At 41.7% G+C, this 17,645-nt stretch overlaps 1 long non-coding RNA gene and 1 pseudogene across 1 annotated transcript in view; one reads left to right on the top strand and one right to left on the bottom strand.

Moving 5' to 3' along the window:
- LOC145527005 (uncharacterized) overlaps positions 1-17,645 on the bottom strand; it is a 111,404-nt gene that overhangs the window by 88,753 nt on the left and 5,006 nt on the right. The gene's annotated exons all lie outside the window — the stretch shown is intronic.
- Positions 1,870-2,118, top strand: LOC145525442 (small ribosomal subunit protein eS27 pseudogene; annotated as a pseudogene).

Here is a 17,645-nt window from a genome sequence, read left to right on the forward strand (position 1 = left end):
GTAATCTGTCAGTTACGCTAACCAGCAGAAGCAGGATTCAGAGCTAGAAACAACAATGAGAGTGACAGTTCCCGGGGAATTTTCAGAAATTTGGGGTTGGGCACTGGGCTTTGGAAAAAATATGAAATGGGGGTTTGAATCGTCTTAAGAGGCAAAGGGACTCATCTAACATCTGGGTTACATGGTAAGAAGTCATTTTGCTTTTGAAGCCTATGGCTGTAGCTAAGATATAAAATTCAGACACTGAAGTTTCTCATTTTTTAAAATAACAACTTGGGTCTTGGGCTGAGTCTCTAGAAGTTACACAGCTCTGTTTTCAGTTCAGTTCAGTTGCTCAGTCGTATCTGACTGTTTGCAACCCCATCAACTCCCAGAGCTTACTCACACTCATATCCATCGAGTTGGTGATGCCATCCAACCATCTCATCCTCTGTCATCCCCTTCTCCTTCCACATTCAATCTTTTTAAGCATCAGGGTCTTTTCCAAAGAGTCAGGTGGCCAAACTATTAGAGTTTCAGCTTCAGCATCAGTCCTTCCAATGAATATTCAGGACTGATTTCCTTTAGGAAGGACTGCTTGGATCTTCTTGCAGTCCAAGGGACTCTCAAGGGTCTTCTCCAACACCACAGTTCAAAAGCATCACTTCTTCGGTGCTCAGATTTCTTTATAGTCCAACTCTCACATCCGTAATGACTACTGGAAAAACCATAGCTTTGACTAGACGGAACTTTGTTGGCAAAGTAATGTCTCTACTTTTTAATATGCTGTCTAGGTTGGTTATAGTTTTTCTTCCAAGGAGCAAGCATCTTTTAATTTCATGGCTGAAATCACCATCTGCAGTGATTTTGGAGCCCAAAAACATAAAGTCTGTCAGTGTTTCCCTTGTTTCCCCATCTATTTGCTATGAAGTGATGGGACCGGATGCCATGATCTTAGTTTTCTGAATGTTGAGTTTTAAGCCAACTTTTTCACTCTCCTCTTTCACTTTCATCAAGAGGCTCTTTAGTTCTTCTTCACTTTCTGCCATAAGGGTGGTGTCATCTGCATATCTGAGGCTATTGGTATTTCTCCCAGCAATCTTGATTCCAGCTTGTGCTCTGCTTTAGCTATTGATAAGTTCAGTTCAGTCGCTCAGTCGTGTCCGACTCTTTGCGACCCCATGAACTGCAGCACGCCAGGCCTCCCTGTCCATCACCAACTCCCGGAGCCTACCCAAACTCATGTCCATTGAATCAGTGACGCCATCCAACCATGTCATCCTCTGTTGTCCCCTTCTCATCCTGCCCTCAATCTTTCCCAGCATCAGGGAGCTATTGGTAAAAATTGCACCAAATTCCACATTTCCCAGTATTTCCTGATTTCTGTGACCTTGAAGTAGTTCCTCACAAGGTCAGAGACTTTGTCAATTGACACATGAATCTTATAGAAGTTATATGCTGTTGTAATATCCCTTCCCCTAACCGCCCCCCCCCCCCAAAAAAAAACCACCTACAGCAAAGCCTCAGGAAGTATCAGGCTGGGAGATATTTGTTGAACATGGTTCCTTGAATCTCCCCAGTTCTTCATAGGAGACAGGCCTGCTGTAGTGGCAATGGCATGCTACACGACCATGGTTGTCCTCTCAGATAACGGGAAGCCCCAGTTAGAGACCTATAGAACTTCTCATCAAGCACCCTACTCTAAAACTTGACCCTAGGGTCTTCCCTGGTGGTCCAGTTAAGACGCTGTGCTTCCCCCTGCTGGGGGCATGGGCTTGATCCCACATGCTGTGCAATGCAGCCAAAATAACAAAGAGAAAAACCCTCTATCTTACTTTTTATGAAGTTGTAAGATGACCTTTCTGAGGGTGATGATCTCCCAACAAGAAAATGCTTCTCACAAAGGTGCTCCTTCATCCGTCTCCAGAGGAGAAGAAGAAACACAAGAAGAAGCGCCTGGCACAGAGCCCCCGTTCCCGTTTCATGAATGTGAAATGCCCAGGATAGTACACGATCACCACCGTCTTCAGCCAAACACACACAGTAGTTTTGTGTATTGGCTGCTCTACGGTGCTCTGCCAGCCTACAGGAGGACGAGCAAGGCTTAAGGATGCTCCTTCAGACCAGAGGCAGCACTAAAGGTACCCTGTATCAAGATGAGTGGGAAACCATCCCCGTAAACACAGTTTGGACACCCAAAAACAGTTATAAGAAGAGAAAAAGCCTTCAGCAAGCTTTATCACTTGGCCAAAATAGATTCCAAACACAGTTCTCAGTATGCCACATCACCTTTGCCCCATTGAGCAAAGGTTGCTGAATAATTACTAGACACCACATGCATGGTTGTTTTGCAGTTACATCCTGAAGACAAGCACAAATTAAATTGCTTCAGTACTTGAGAGGGGATGAGCCCAGCAGGACCGGCCAGGGCCTCCCATAGAGCTCTATTTAACAACCGGTTGATTAGGATATACAGGACCTGTGATATTATGCTAGCATGGTCAAAAATCCTTTACCAAAGGATTGCATTGGGCTCTCTGTAGAATAATGCTATGAGCCAGAGAAGGACTTTCTGATTTCATATGTAGGATTTTCTTATGTTCACTGAAAGAGTAACTTTTCCTATCTTAACTCCTACCTTTAGAGAAGTTGATTTGGTCTGGACAGGGTACTATCTCAGGAACATTTTGCTTGCAATTTGAACTCAATTCAATCCAATTTAAGTAAAATATGAACAAAATTAAAAGAACACTGAACATTTAAAAAAAAAAGAATACTGAAATAACTTAGAGAGTTGAGGCATGATTCTTAGGATCTATAGCAGTTCCGAGCAACTCAGTGCCTGGAATCAGGCACTCAAACATTCAACACTGTCTGAGGTTCTTCTGGATCTCATTCTGCTACCCTGAGCATATTTATTTTATTCTGTTTTACTGTAGAAAGTAGGCTCTTTCTTTGTGGTGGGAAACAAAGTTTTAGTCAGTCCTGGGCTTTCATCATGCCTGAAGGAAAAGGGGCTTCTCTTATCCAATACTAGGTTAAAAAAAATCCTGGGGCAGGACTCTGATTGGCTGGGTTTAAATCATGTTTCCAATCCTTGGATGAATTCTTGTGGCTGAAAATAAGAACCATGATTGGCTCAGGCTGGTTGCAGGTCCACTCCTGAGGTTAAGGGGGTAGATTCTGTTACCCTAAAGAAGGGTGTGGGGTCACTGTGTTCCAGGCAGCTATAGTCCAGTGTGTGCTAAGTCCTGTCTGACTCTTTGTGACCCTATGGACTGTGGCCTGCCAGGTTTCTTTGTCCATGGGATTCTCCAGGCAAGAATACTGGAGTGGGTTGCCATGCCCTCCTCCAGGGGATCTTCCCTACTCAGGGACCAAACCTGCATGTCTTATGATTCCTGCATTGTCAGGCAGGTTCTTTACCACTAGTGCCACCTGGGAAGCCCAGGCACCTATACCAGTTTGTACCATTTGCCACCATTCCACTGTCTCCTTTACTCTAACAGAGCTCCTTTAGAGGGAAAGGACTACCCATGAAGTCAACCTGGTCTAAAGAAAGAACTATGAAAGCTTCCTCTTCATCTTGCTGTAGCTAATGTTGGCCATCAGAATGGATGGTCTTGTTGCTTGGTGAAGTACTATGGTAGGTTTTATTTCTGAAGCACAGGTAAGCTTCTGGAAATTACCTGAAGGTAAGAAAAAGAAATAAAAACTTCTTGGAAAACTGTAAAGTGCTATTTCCATTGTGATCAGGGGAATACATATAGGCAGATAGCCTCACATTTAGAAAAAGCTTGTCATCTTTAACATAAATTTAGAGTATTGTTTGAAAAGTATTGTTTCTACTAGAAAAGGAACATGGGACATGTTTACCCCCAGTTATCCACTGGGAAACTGCAAGAATGATGAGGGTGCAGAGGTTCACATTAGCCTGGCATGGAGACTTCAAATGAGTGATTGGACCTGTAGTGCAAAGCTCATCTTGGCTGCCCTTGAAGTCTCCCAATTAAACGAGTGGATTGCTATGGCTATTGTATCCTTGAGTTATCCAAGTGGGGTTCAAGGACAAAGGATGGGGTGAGGTGGCAGTAAGGATTTGGCTTTGGAAGACTGAAGAACTAAGCCATTCTTAGAAGCGGCAAGAGGAGACTGAAGTCCAAGCAATGGAGCAAAGTTAGGAACTAAGATATTTTCACAAGAGGACACTTACAGAGGACTTACAATTTTTCCCCTTGGGCTGTGAGAATATGATAATTTCTCTTCCCGTTTTTTTTCTCCTCCTGCGTTATAAACCCCCTAGTTTTCACTGGATGCTTCCCTGGTGGCGCAGTGGTAAAGAATATGCTTGCCATCACAGGAGACGCAAGAGACATAGGTTTGATCCCTGGGTGGGGAAGATCCCCTGGAGAAGGAAATGGCAACCCACTCCAGTAATCTTGCCTGGAGAATCCCATGGACAAAGGAGCCTGGCAGGCTGCGGTCCATGGGGTTGCAAAGAGTCAGACACGACTTAGTGACTGAGCGTGCTAGTTTTTACCAACCATTTAATTAAGCCTATGAGATACACACAAGTTCTGCATTGGTGTTATGGGGAATTAAAAAGAAGAGCCACAAAAGGAAGTATGATCTTATATCCTTCCATAGAAACCATCGTCATTTCATGAGAAAAGGAATCCTAGATCATTCAGGTGGGAACCAGGATGAGAATCAAAGCAGACCTGGGGGCCATGGGAAGCAGCAAGTGACTCACAGAAGCAGCTGCAGAGGGTGACTCAGGAGCAAATGTGAGGCAAACATCCTTTCTCTGAAAGAGCCTAGGGGAAGGTGACTCTCAGGGGTTGAGAAATGGGAATGGCAAGGGGAAGGGAAATACTGATTTTATTCTCTGCTCTTATATTAATAGATCCTTTCCTCCTCTTCCACACCTCCCAGCCCCTACCCTTCCAGCCCTTCCTCAACAGTTATTGAATTAATTCCTCCTCCCAAGATGGCCCAAATGCACTTTGCTTATAAGTATTATAGAATTTGTTTTATTATACCATGAATTTTTATTACTTATACCTGTTGTCCCCATGAGATTGCAATGGCAGAGACAATGATCTGTTCATGAGAGAGGAAAGCACCTGAGACACTGCTCTGCATACTGTAGGTGCTTAATAAATGCTTCTAACTTGATTTGAAAGTGGTTTGCTGAGTTGATTTCCTTTTCTGCAAGAACCAATCAAGTTCAGGTCTAATCCTATCTGCACCCTTAAGTTTCCATTTTATCTATAATATTTTAACAAGTTTTGCTATTTTGAAATAATATTAACTTGAATGCATCTCTTGGTTAGCTTCTCAAGGAAGCAAAATCACAAATTTTTCAGGTGTCAGAAAATCAGAGGTACACATTGTTCTTCCATGAAGGGAAAAATAACACCAGGGTGTTTGCACTTCAGCAAAATTCCTGATGGTTTTAAAATGATCTCAACTTCCCCTTAGGAAGTTAGGCTGCTTTAGGAAAACAGTAATTGTTGGGTCAAAGGGGAGCCAGGTTTTCTAGTGATCCAAGCAGAAGGGTCAAATACCTAGCAATTGATTCTTTAAAAATTTGTGCTCGACAAACAATCTGCAACTTCAGCCTTTTGTTCATAAATTTTTTTCAGTTTATTAAGATATACCTGACATGTAACATCATGGAATTTTAAGCTATAAAATGTGATGATTTGATATGTACATATGTTGAAAATGTACCACAATAAGGTTAATTAACACATCTATCATCTCATGTAGTTATGATTTGTGTATGTGGTAAGAAATTCTATGATCTACTCTCTCAGCAAATTTCATATACATGGTAGAGTGTTATCAAATATATATAAAATACATTACATCTCCAGAAATTATTTATCTTAAACTGGAAATTTATGTATCCTTTATTCACCTTTATTTGCGGGTATAGGTAGCTCAGCTGGTAAAGAATCTGCCTGCCTGCAATGCAAGAGACCCTAGTTTGATCCCTGGGTTGGGAAGATCTGCTGGAGAAGGGATAGGCTACTCACTCCAGTATTCTTAGACTTCCCTGATGGCTCACATGGTAAAGAATCCGCCTGCATTGTGGGAGACCTGGGTTCAATCCCTGGGTTAGGAAGATCCCCTGGAGAAGGGAATGGCAACCCACTCCAGAATTCTGGCTTAGAGAATTCTATGGACAGAGGAGCCTAGCAGTCCATGGGGTCTCAAAGACACGACTCAGTTACTTTCACTTTTTCATAATTGACAAAAACACTATATTAATTTCAAATGTACAATATAATGATCTTATATTTGTATTTATTGAAAAGTAATCACAAGTTTAGTTAGCATCTGTTGCCTACATGTTTACAAAATTTTTTTTCTTCTGATGAGAAGTTTTAAGATTTACTCTCTTAGTAATGTTTAAGTATGCAAGGCAGTATGATCAACTACAGCCACCATGCTAAACATTATATCCCCATGACTTATAACTGGAAGTTTGTGCCTTTTGATTCCCTTCACCTGCCCCCTACCCACCCCCACCCCTAGCAACCACCAATCTGTTCTCTGTATCTATGAGCTTGTCTTTTTGTTTTTCTTTAGATTCCACATGTAACTGAGATAGTACAGTATTTATCTTTGTCTCACTTCACTTGGCGTAATGTTCTCAAGGTCCATCCATGTTGTTGCAAACGGCACAATTTCATTCTTTTTATAGCTGAGTAATATTTCATTGTGTGTGTGTATATACACAAGCACACAGTGAAATATGTAAGCCACATTTTCTTGATCCATCCATCCATCAATGTACACTTGTTTCCATACCTTGGCTATTGTAAATAATGTTGAAATGAAATTGGGGATGCACATATCTTTTTGAGTTAGTGTTTTCATTTTCTCTGGGTAGACACCCAGAAGTGGAGTTGCTGGATCATATGGTAGCTCTATTTTTAATAGTTTGAGGAACCTCCATAATGTTCTCCATAGTGGCTGTACCAATTTACATTCCCCCAACAGTGTACAAGCATTCCCTTTTTTCCACATCCTCAACAACAAATGTTATCTCTTGTCGTTTGGATAACAGTCATTCTAACAGGTATGAGGTGATATCTCATTGTGGTTTTGATTTGCATTTCCCTGATAATTAGTAACATTAAACATCTTTTCATGTACCTGCTGGCCACCTGTATGTATTCTTTGGAAAAATATCTGGTCAGATCATCTGTCCATTTTTTAATCTATTGAATTGTGAGTTCTTTATGTATTTTGGATATTAATCCTTTATCAGATATATGATTCACAAACATTTTCTCCCATCCAGTAGGCTACCTTTTCATTTTGTTGATTACTTCTTTTTTGTGCAGAAGCTCTTTAGTTTGATATAGTTCTACCTATTTGATTTTGTTTTTGTTGCCAGTACTTTTGATGTTATATCCAAAAAACCAAGCCAAAACTAGTGTAAAGGAGCTTTTCTCCTAGAAGTTTTATGGTTTCAGATCTTACATTTAAGTCTTTAATACATTTTGAGTTAATTTTTATGAATGATGTAAGGTGGAGCCCAGTTTTATTCTTTTGTGTGTAACATCCAATTTTCCCAGCACCATTTACTGAAGAGACTATCTTTTACCTATTGAGTATTTTGGCTCTCTTGTCAAATATTGGGCTTCCCTGGTGGCTCATACTGATAAAGAATCTTCCTGCAATGCAGGAGACCTGGGTTCAATCCCTGGGTTGGGACGATTCCCTGGAAAAGGGAAAGGCTACCCACTCCAGTATTCTGGCCTGGAGAATTTCATGGACTGTATAGTCCATGAGTTGCAAAGAGTCAGACATGACTGAGTGACTTTCCCTTTCACTTTGGGGCTTCCCTGGTAGCTCAGCTGGTAAAGAATCCACCTGCAAAGTAGGAGACCTCGGTTTGAGTATTGAGTATTTTTGGCTCCCCTGTCAAATATTAGCTGACCATAGATGTGTGGGTTTTGGTGGTGGGGAAGGGAGCCAAATAACCACATTTGAAGGAAGGACACTAAAGAAAGAACTGACGGATCATGGTATATGAACCTTTTGATGTGTGGTTGATTTTGCTGATTTTGTTTTGTGTTGTTGCTAGGATTTTGTTGACAAGTTTTGCATCTGTAGTCATTAGAGGTATTAGCCTGTAGTTCTCCTTTCTTGTGTCCTTATCTGGCTTTGGCATCAGGGTAATGCTGGCCTTGTAAAGTGAGTTTGGGAGTGTTCCCTTCCTCTTCAGTTTTTGGGAACAGTTTAAGGAGGTCTGAATTTAAATCTTCTTTAAATGCTTGGTAGAATCCACCTGTGAAGCCATTTGGTCCTGTGCTTTTCTTCACTGGGAGCTGTTCGACTACTGATTCAATCCCCTTACTTGTTATGGGCCTGTTAAAATTTTTATATTTCTTTATCACTCACACTTGGTAGGTTATTTCTGTCATTTTGTTACTTGTTTTCTATGTATAACATATAGCATTTTTGTCTCATTTACTGCATTACTGTCTTTTCTGTTTAACGGATTTTTTTTTTATAGTGAAATGTTTAAATTACTTCAGTAGGGCTATAGGCAGGCTCTGTAGCTCAGTGGTACTGTGGATTGCCCAGGGTCTCTGTGTAGCCCCCCAGGTTATGAGGAGTGAGAGGTATGCTCAATAATGGGGCCAGTGTGCTGGCTTGGCTCCCTGATCTAATGGGGCTGTAGGCTGGACTCTGTGACTGCCCAGGTTCTCTGGCCAGGCTTCCTGGACTGGCGGGGACTGGAGGCTATGCTTAGCAGTTGAACAGGACTGCACATTTGTTTCTCTGCCTGGGCTGGGCGGCATGACAGGCTCCAAGGCCAGTACAGCCCCTTGACTGGAAACCCTAATCAAATGAGCTCCCCGACCAGACACGGCTACCAGCTCAGCCCTGCAGATGGGCAGATCCACTGGCTGGAATCTCTGTTGAGGAGCCACTGCAAGCAGGAAGGTGGTTTGTCAAGATCTGAGCAGTGGCTGCTGTAAGCTCCACCCCTTCTATATCTCTATTTGACCCTGCAGATTCCCTCAGTGATCTCTGAGAGCTGAGGCTTGAGTTGGCTTCCTGGGAAGCATCCTGCAATTGCTGGGGAAGCTGGATGCTCACTTCGGGCTCTCTTTACCGACTGGAGAAACCAGATGCCCCAGAGGACCGTCTCCATGCATGACTGGGCTGACCTGGGCGAGAAGTGATGCAGTTGGTATAGTCACTCCTCTTATTTGATAAGTGGCCCTTCCCTGACTCTGTGGTCCAGGGTGCTTCAGCCGTACCCCTGGGCTCTGGGATTTTCACAGTGGTGTCCTGTCTATGGATAGTTGCTAGTTTGGTCTTCTTATGAGGGGAATAAAGTTGGGAGTGACCCATGTCACTATCAAGACAACATCACTACCTTCAATCTTCTGTAATCACTATATACTGTGGATACAACAGTCACATAAAAAGAGAATCTCAAAAAAAATTTTTTTTTTTGCCTTGTACATCCTGAGTGATTCTGTTTTCTGTTTTAAAATAAATAACTGAAGACAATTTCATTCTGGACCATGATTGTGATGTAGGAAATGAAAATAACAGAGTGCAAAATCACACCTTGACTGTGATCGCAGCTACCAAAAATACTGATACCCATGGAAGGTAATATTACAGGAATGAAAGAGTTGTGTCAGAAAAGAACAAGAAAAAGAAAGAAACTGTATTATGTGGGACAGACAAGCCTGCTGTAAGAGAGACACCTGGCAATATAGTGGTTTAGTTTTCTTCACATCAGTCCAGGGCAGGAAGGCAGACATCTACGCTCTGTGAGGCCAGGTGGGGACCCAGGCCCCTTTGCCTTATTCTCATACCATTCCCTAGGGCATTGCCCTCGTTGGCTGGGTTGCAGTCATGCCTCTGTTCAGCTCAAAGAAAAGAGGCAGCGTGGAGGCATTTCTGCAGTGTCATAGGGTCCAGGCTTAGAAACAGCTCTCATTATTTCTGCTCTTGTTCCTGTGGTGAATATTGTTATGTGGCTAGACTTAACTGCAAAGAAGGTTGGGAAATGCAGTCAAGGAGGGCAGCCTTGTACCCTGAACAAGGTAGAGAATGGATTTTGGTTGATAATCTTTTGCTGTTGCAGTTATCAGTCAGTGAGAACTGTGCTTGGTGATTTACAAATACTGCCTCATTTAATCCACACAAGCCTCAGGCCCCCTCACTTGTAACAGTCATCAGTCATATCTCCTCGCATTGCACCTACTGTCATTAATGCGATGGCATTCTGAGCTTTTATTACCTTAAAATATTTTAATGTTGTCATACAACAATTCCAACCTAAAGAATCCATATTTCATTATCTCTGAAGCTCCTTTTGGCTCCAAAATATCCCTTTTTCATTTCCTACAAAAAAGAAATATCACAATATCTTATGTTAGTCATATGACGATTATATGGATCATTCACTGCAGTTGAATTACGAAAGAGGAATAAAGACTCTCAAGGAAATTGCTAGATGAAAATAACTGAGAGTGACTGATTCATGCCTTACAAATTTTATACTCTACATATTTTTATTTCATCCCCATCAATATCTAATGTCTACAGTAAATTTGTTTTTCACATATAAAAAATTCAGTAAGTTCCTATAACAGAAATGTGATTAGGGTCAGAATTCGTATTTATTAAATAAGATTGTGGATTTGAATATGGATTTGGAAAATCAGAGAATTCACAATTTTTATCAGGTTTCCTAGTGTTTAGCCTATAAGGACACCTTCTCACATCACACACCAGCTAACCAAAGCGTACATTTTAGAGTCATCCTTGGGTGACTGCTCAGTCTGGTCACTCACCAATGCTGGCAATTTGACTCCTAAGTGTGTCTTTTCATTCCTTTTTCTCTGCTTCTCCCTCCCATAGCGTACCACGATAGACTTCTACTGCTTCCTTCATGTCTGGCCCTGCTTTGTTCTAACGCGTTCTGCCACAGTGATATTTTCTTTTTTAAAAAAATATATGCATGTGTTTATTTATTCGCTGTGCTGGGTCTTAGGTGCAGCACGTAAGATCTTCAGTCTTCATCGCGGCATGCAGGGTCTTTAGTTGCAGTGCGCAAATTCTCATTAATAGTTGCAGCACGTGGGATCCAGTTCTCTGATGGATTGAACCAGGGCCCCTGGCATGGGGAGCTCGGACAGAGTCTTAGCTGCTAGACCACCAGGGACGTCTCTAGAAAGAGTTTCTAAAACACAAACCTGATCAAGTAACTGCCTGGTGGTTCCAGGGGCTCCCCAATGTCTTCAGAGTGTAGACCACATTTTGTGTGTTAGTACTGACATTTCACCACCTCACACTCCCCCTTTACAGACTCTGTGCAGCTCTCAAAATACATTGTGCATTCTTCTGCTTTGGGGCCTTTGTATATGCTGTTCTGTCTCACCTGGCTAACTCCCAGTGTGCCCTCAGGTCTAACTTTTGATAACCAGTTGAATCAGAACTTCACCTTGACTGCCCAAAAAGAGTCTGTTGCCTTTTGTGCTTCCCTAGCATTCTGTGCTTAAACCTCTCAGCATGTATCAATATTTTGGGTTTTTTATGGTTAACCAGTTGACTTATCATCTTTCTACCTAAACTGTGCAGGCCTGCTAAGTTGCTCCAGTTGTGTGTCTGACTCTGTGACATTGTGGACTGTAGCCCTCGAGGCCCCTCTGTCCATGGGATTCTCCAGGCAAGAATACTGGAGTCGGTTGCCATGCCTTCCTCCAGGGGACCTTCCCAACCCAGGGATTGAAGCTGAGTCTCTAATGTCTCCTGCATTGATAGGCAGGTTCTTTACCAACTGGGCACCATATGGGAAGCCCAACTAAACTGCAGGCTCCTTGAAAGTGGGGGCTACACCTGATTAGCTTAATCTTCAGTGCCTGGCATCAGTCTGGCACCGGATAGGCACTCAATCAATATTTCTTGGAGAAAGGATGGAAGGATGAGAAGTCCTGAAATCAACTTTGCCCTTCTAGAAGTGATGACGAGTATGTGTTTACTCTGACATCAGCCTTTATTAGGCCCGTTGAGTAGTAAAGTGAACAATTCAGGGCTCTCTGACTAACAGAGATGATGGGAGTAATTGCTTGTCCCCACTGCAGGAGCCCATAAATAAATTGAATGAATCATGGTTAGGTTCTGGGTACGGATGCCACAAAAATGGCCTGAGAACTCGTGGCAACACTCTCAAAATGAAGGCAAATTTCTGAGTTGGTTGCTCAAAGTGCTTTCTGGCTTCTATGTTTCCAAGCACCACGCCTGGCAGAAAGACAGTCCCGTAAAAGTGAACCTGATTGTGTTGGACAAGTAAACTGTGCTTCTGGTAATTTAAGCATAGAAGCTGCCTTTATAGGCTCCTCCGTTGAGGTATGTAGTGGTGACTAATGAAGACATATCTGAGATGGGTGTGAGTCGAGGGTAAGGTAGAGCCTAAATTTGGCTGCTGAATACATGGCCATTGACCTTTTCAATATCTGGCAAACTCTATTTTGAAAACAGATTTGATTTTTAAATTACGACTAGAAAAATCTCAGCCAGGCACAGGTTCCCACCCATTGCTCCACTCCCAAACAGGACAATAATGGTCTCTGTCTTTAAAAAAATTACAAACTGTGCTCTGAATAGTTAGGCTCCACATGACGGATAATTTAATTGCCAGAGCCTTCACTTAGAAATAACTGTGTAAGTTAAGGAATGAGTTCTGTTGTGAATACAAAAAATCTCTGAATACATAGAGGCTTAGACACACCAGGACTTTATTTTCCTGATATCATGAGTTCAGAGGGAGAAAATCCAGAGCTGGTAAAACAGCTCCAGAATGCCATTGGGACTGGTGTGGGTTGAATTATGTCCCCCCAAAGATGCTGAAGTCCTAATTTGTGACTGTGACCTTATTTGGAAAAAGAGTCTTTGCAGATGTTGTCAAGTTGAGGTCATTGAGATGGACCCTATCCAGTGTGACTGGTGCTCTTACAAGAAGAGGGACACTTAGGTAGAGGCCAGAGCAAGATGGTCATATGAAGATGAAGGCAGAGAGGGAATTGCTGCTGTCATAAGCTAAGGAACATCTGGGGCTACCAGAAGCTAAAAGAAGCAAGGAAGGATCCTCCCCTAGGGGCTCTGAAGGGAGCATGGCCTCTTGAAATCTTGACTTCAGACTTCTAACTTCCAGAGCAGTGAGAGAATAAGTTTCCGTTGTTTTAAGCCATGTAGTCTGAGGTTCTCTGTTATGGGAGCCCTAGGAAACCAGCAGGAAACCAACAGAGGGGCCCAGGCTTCGTACACGTTTCAGCTCAGCTTTGCTTGTTGCCTTCTTTTCACGTGATGGCTGCTCCTAATATCATGCTCAAGTTGCAGGCAAGAAGAAAAGAAAGGCCAAGGAATGAAAGATAGCTGCTGGGGTAGTCTACCCACTTTGAAAGAGCTTTCCAGCAACATCTGCTTCCATTTTGTCCTCTCCCCATCAACAATGGTCTCTGAAAACCCAGTATTTTAGCTGAATGCAATGTTGTCATGCATTCAATCTGACTTCTTTTGGTGAGGAAGAGGGAAAATGGACATCCACTGGGCAACAGTGTTGCAAACTCTCCTTTACTAAATTAGAGGTTTATAAATAAATTGAAGATGGGGTAAAACTAAGAGATCCTAAATTAATAGACTCTGTGCTTCTCTTTAAAAAATTAAAAATTACAGACTCTAAAAGCTAGAAGTGCGTTTAAAGGCTGTCCAATAAAACCCCCTCATTTTCTATATGAAGAAGAAGTGTCTGAGATGTGTAAGCAGCATAGCCAGAGTTTACAAAGATAGTGGGAGTGGAGTCCTTGATCTTCATATGAGCTTTGGCCATTATACTTGCTTTAATAATTAACACAGTCATGCAGTTAGTTCATCTTTAGGAGGTAAGACCCTAATAATCTCTTTACCAGGCTAAATGCTAATATTCTACCAGGCACACACACATATGCACACACACACATACTGACCCTAATAGCTAAGTATGGCATAGACGCATTTCGCTTTTTAGGTCTTATTTCCTTGAAGCAGAAAATGACAGGTTTTCAGCTCTAAAACCACAGGGGCAGCAACCTTGATGCTGACCAATATTTGTGTAAAAAGTCCAAAACCCAACAATAGTTTTCATGTGAATCAGTCTACTCAACTTTGTCTAATCCATGATTTGATTTCTAGACCAAGAAATGTAAGATGCAAATGTTCAGCTGATTTTAGACCCTGCAAAAGGGTGTGTAGAGTGATTTAGTTGTATCTTTCCAGGAAAACTATTTGTTAAAATTCAGTCATTTGGAGAACTTCACAGAAAGCCTTTTGGATTGATGTACATGGTGGCTCAGATGGTAAAGAATCTGCCTGCAATGTGGAAGACCCGGGTTCATTCCCTGAGTTGGCAAGATCACCTGGAAAAGGAGATAGCTATCCACTCCAGTGTTCTTGCCTGGAGAATTCCATGGACAGTACAGTCCATGGGGTCACAAAGAGTCAGACAAGATCGAGCAACTAACACTCTACATCCTTGAACTTGGTCTCTGAGTGTTAGAAGTTCAGACGACTTTCTGATTACTGTATAGGAATTGCACTGCAAAGTTAATGGAGCTAGGCTGAAATGGCATGAAATTTTAAATAAAATGTTTGTCATTTGGGTAAGATAAGATATGCTCATTGCATTAATAAAAATTACTCCCACAATATACATGATGGTCACATAATGAAATCTAACCTTCTCAATCAGTACCAAGATATAAACCTATCAGTTCGGTTAGGAAAATAGGCCACCATCCTAAATCAGACGTTAATAGCAGTTTGCAGATCCAGTGAAACTCGCATGGAAAAACTTGCTTCAGAATGATATATGCACTAATGCTCAGGGGTACTGTTCTCTGAGTCATTCTAATATTGGCTTATATTTTGCTGAATTAAGCATTGCCTCAGGATGAGCAGTCATGAGACAGTCTGAGGCCAGCAGGAGATCAGAACAGCAAGACTCCAGGAGAAAATAATCAGTAGCTTGTCTTCTGCACAAGTCGCTTCCTCTGCACATCTGCCAAGGCAGTTTAATAACTTTTGTTCTAGTTATGAACAGACAATACATTTTTTTGAAATGTGTTGTCTATTAATAACATGTATCTTTCTTGACACTGAAAGATACAAAAGAGGAAAAAGCAGGGCAGAATCCCTGGTATTCCTGTTTGCAACCACCCTCTTTCTGAAGACAACTAATATCATCAATTTTAATGTATTGTCATTAGATTGTATTGATACACTTGTATATTTATTTATGTATGTGTTTATTCTTTACTATGCAAAACTTCTAACATATTAGAGTCAAGAGAACAGTAAAATGAATAGTCATCCTCCACTTACGATCACTTCTTATTCCTCCACTGGATTACAATGAAGTGAATCTCAGATATCATATTTCATCTATAAATATTTTGCTATATATCCATCAAAATAAGAACTCTTTCAAAAAAGCTAACTGTAATACCAATTTTGTATCCCCCCAATTCACAATAATTCCTTAATAATTCCTCACAATAATTATCAAATGTTCAGTTCAGTTCAGTCACTCAGTTGTGTCTGCTTGTTTGCGACCCCATGAACTGCAGCACGCCAGGCCTCCCTGTCCATCACCAACTCCTGGAGTTTACCCAAACTCATGTCCATTGAGTCAGTGATGCCATCCAACCATCTCATCCTCTGTCATCCCCTTCTCCTCCTGCCTTCAATCTTTCCCAACATCAGGGTCTTTTCAAATGAGTCAGCTCTTCGCATCAGGTGGCCAAAATATTGGAGTTTCAGCTTCAACATCAGTCCTTCCAATGAACACCCAGGACTGATTTCCCTCAAGATGGAATGACTACTCATCAAAGAAAGCAACGTTTCCATTTCTCTGACTGTCTCATATATTTTTTCCTGTTTCACAGTTGGATCCAAAGAGGGTCTACACATTGCATACGATTGATATGTCTCTTAAGTATCTTTTAATCTATGGGTTTACCAGCCCTGTTTGTTCTTCTTTATTATTTATTTATTGAAGAACTTGGATTTTTTCATCCTGTGGTATTGCTCACATTTTGGACTTAGCTGATTGCATCTTTCTAGAGAATCTTTTATATTTTAAAATCAAAGCAACTTATTACTGGCTATTTCACTTCTGGATTTAAGTATTCACTACTTTTTGTCTTGTCTAGATAAAAAAAATTAATAGGTAACAATGAAAGATCAAGAGAATTTGCCATTTGACACAAGACAAAATTTGGGGGTTATCATTTCTTTCTTTCCTTGCTTGAAAATATATTCAGAATCCAGATACTCCTCATGATCTCCACTTCTACCACTCTGGCCCCAGCCACCAATATCTCTCACTTGGACTATCTGCAATGACCTCCAAGGGCTTCTCCCTGAGTTTCTCTTTGCTCCTTCACCTTTAGAACCAGAATGATGCTAAGAAAACCCAAGTCAGATCACACTGGCTTCCCAGGTGGCTCACTGGTAAGGAATCTGCCTGCCAGTGCAGGAGAAGCAGGGGACCCGGGTTCAATCCCTGGGTCGGGAAGATCCCCTGGAGGAGGAAATGACAACCTGTTCCAGTATTCTTGCCTGGAATATTCCGTAGACAGAGGAGCCTTGTAGGCTACAGTCCATGGGGTCTCAAAGAGTCGGGCATGACTGAGTGACTGAGCGTGCATGCACACAGATCACATTAGTCCTCTGTTCAGGACCGTCCATGACTTCTTTCTTTGCTTAGAGAAAAGCTGAAGCCCTTACAAGACCCACAAATCCTTTTATGATTGGCTGACTATGTGTCTTTTATCTTATTCACCAACCCTACTTTCATTGTCTCTCATTCTGCAGCCACACTGGCCTCTGTTTTCCTTAAATGCTTCAGCCACACTCCTAGCCCACTAGTTCTTGCCTTTGCCTGCAACCCTCCTTCACCAGATACCCGTATGTCTTGCCCCTCTGTGGCCTTCAACTCCTTGTTTAACTGTTACTTTCTAAGTGCAGCCTCCCTGACCACCCCATTACAAATTTCAGCCCCTGCTCCAACCCCATCCCCCATTCCTCTTACCCTGTCTTGTTTTTCTTCGTAATGCTTGACACCTACTAAAGCACTGCATGACTTGTCTATTTCAAATTTTTCCTGTCTCCCTCCAATAGAATATACTCTTCATGAGTTCAGAGATTTGTGTCCATCTTGTTCAGTTTGGCTATATCCTCAGTGCTCAAAACTAAAACATTTGTTAAATGGATAAATTTCAGACACTCAAGGAAACTTTCCTACTTTCTTCTGCATACAATATTTCTCCTAAATTATCCCTGTCCAGAACATGTTCAGACCAAAGCTTTCAGTTCTTGAGAGCTGGCTTACATTAATAATCACTCTGTCCATTCTTACTGTCATTCTTTAGACAGAAGTTGCTGAAGTGTCCCTTGACAGATAGATGGATAAAAACGATGTGGTATATATATGCAATGAAATATTACTTGGCCATAAAAAAGAATAAAACAATGTCATTTGCAGCATGCATGGACCTAGAAAGTATCATACTAAGCGAAGTAAGTCAGATAGAGAAAGACAAATATCATATGATACCACTAACATGTGGAATCTA

This window comes from Giraffa tippelskirchi, chromosome 11 (genome assembly GCF_054371585.1).
Source record: "Giraffa tippelskirchi isolate mGirTip1 chromosome 11, T2T-mGirTip1v1.2.pri, whole genome shotgun sequence".
In the NCBI taxonomy this organism is placed as follows: domain Eukaryota; kingdom Metazoa; phylum Chordata; class Mammalia; order Artiodactyla; family Giraffidae; genus Giraffa; species Giraffa tippelskirchi.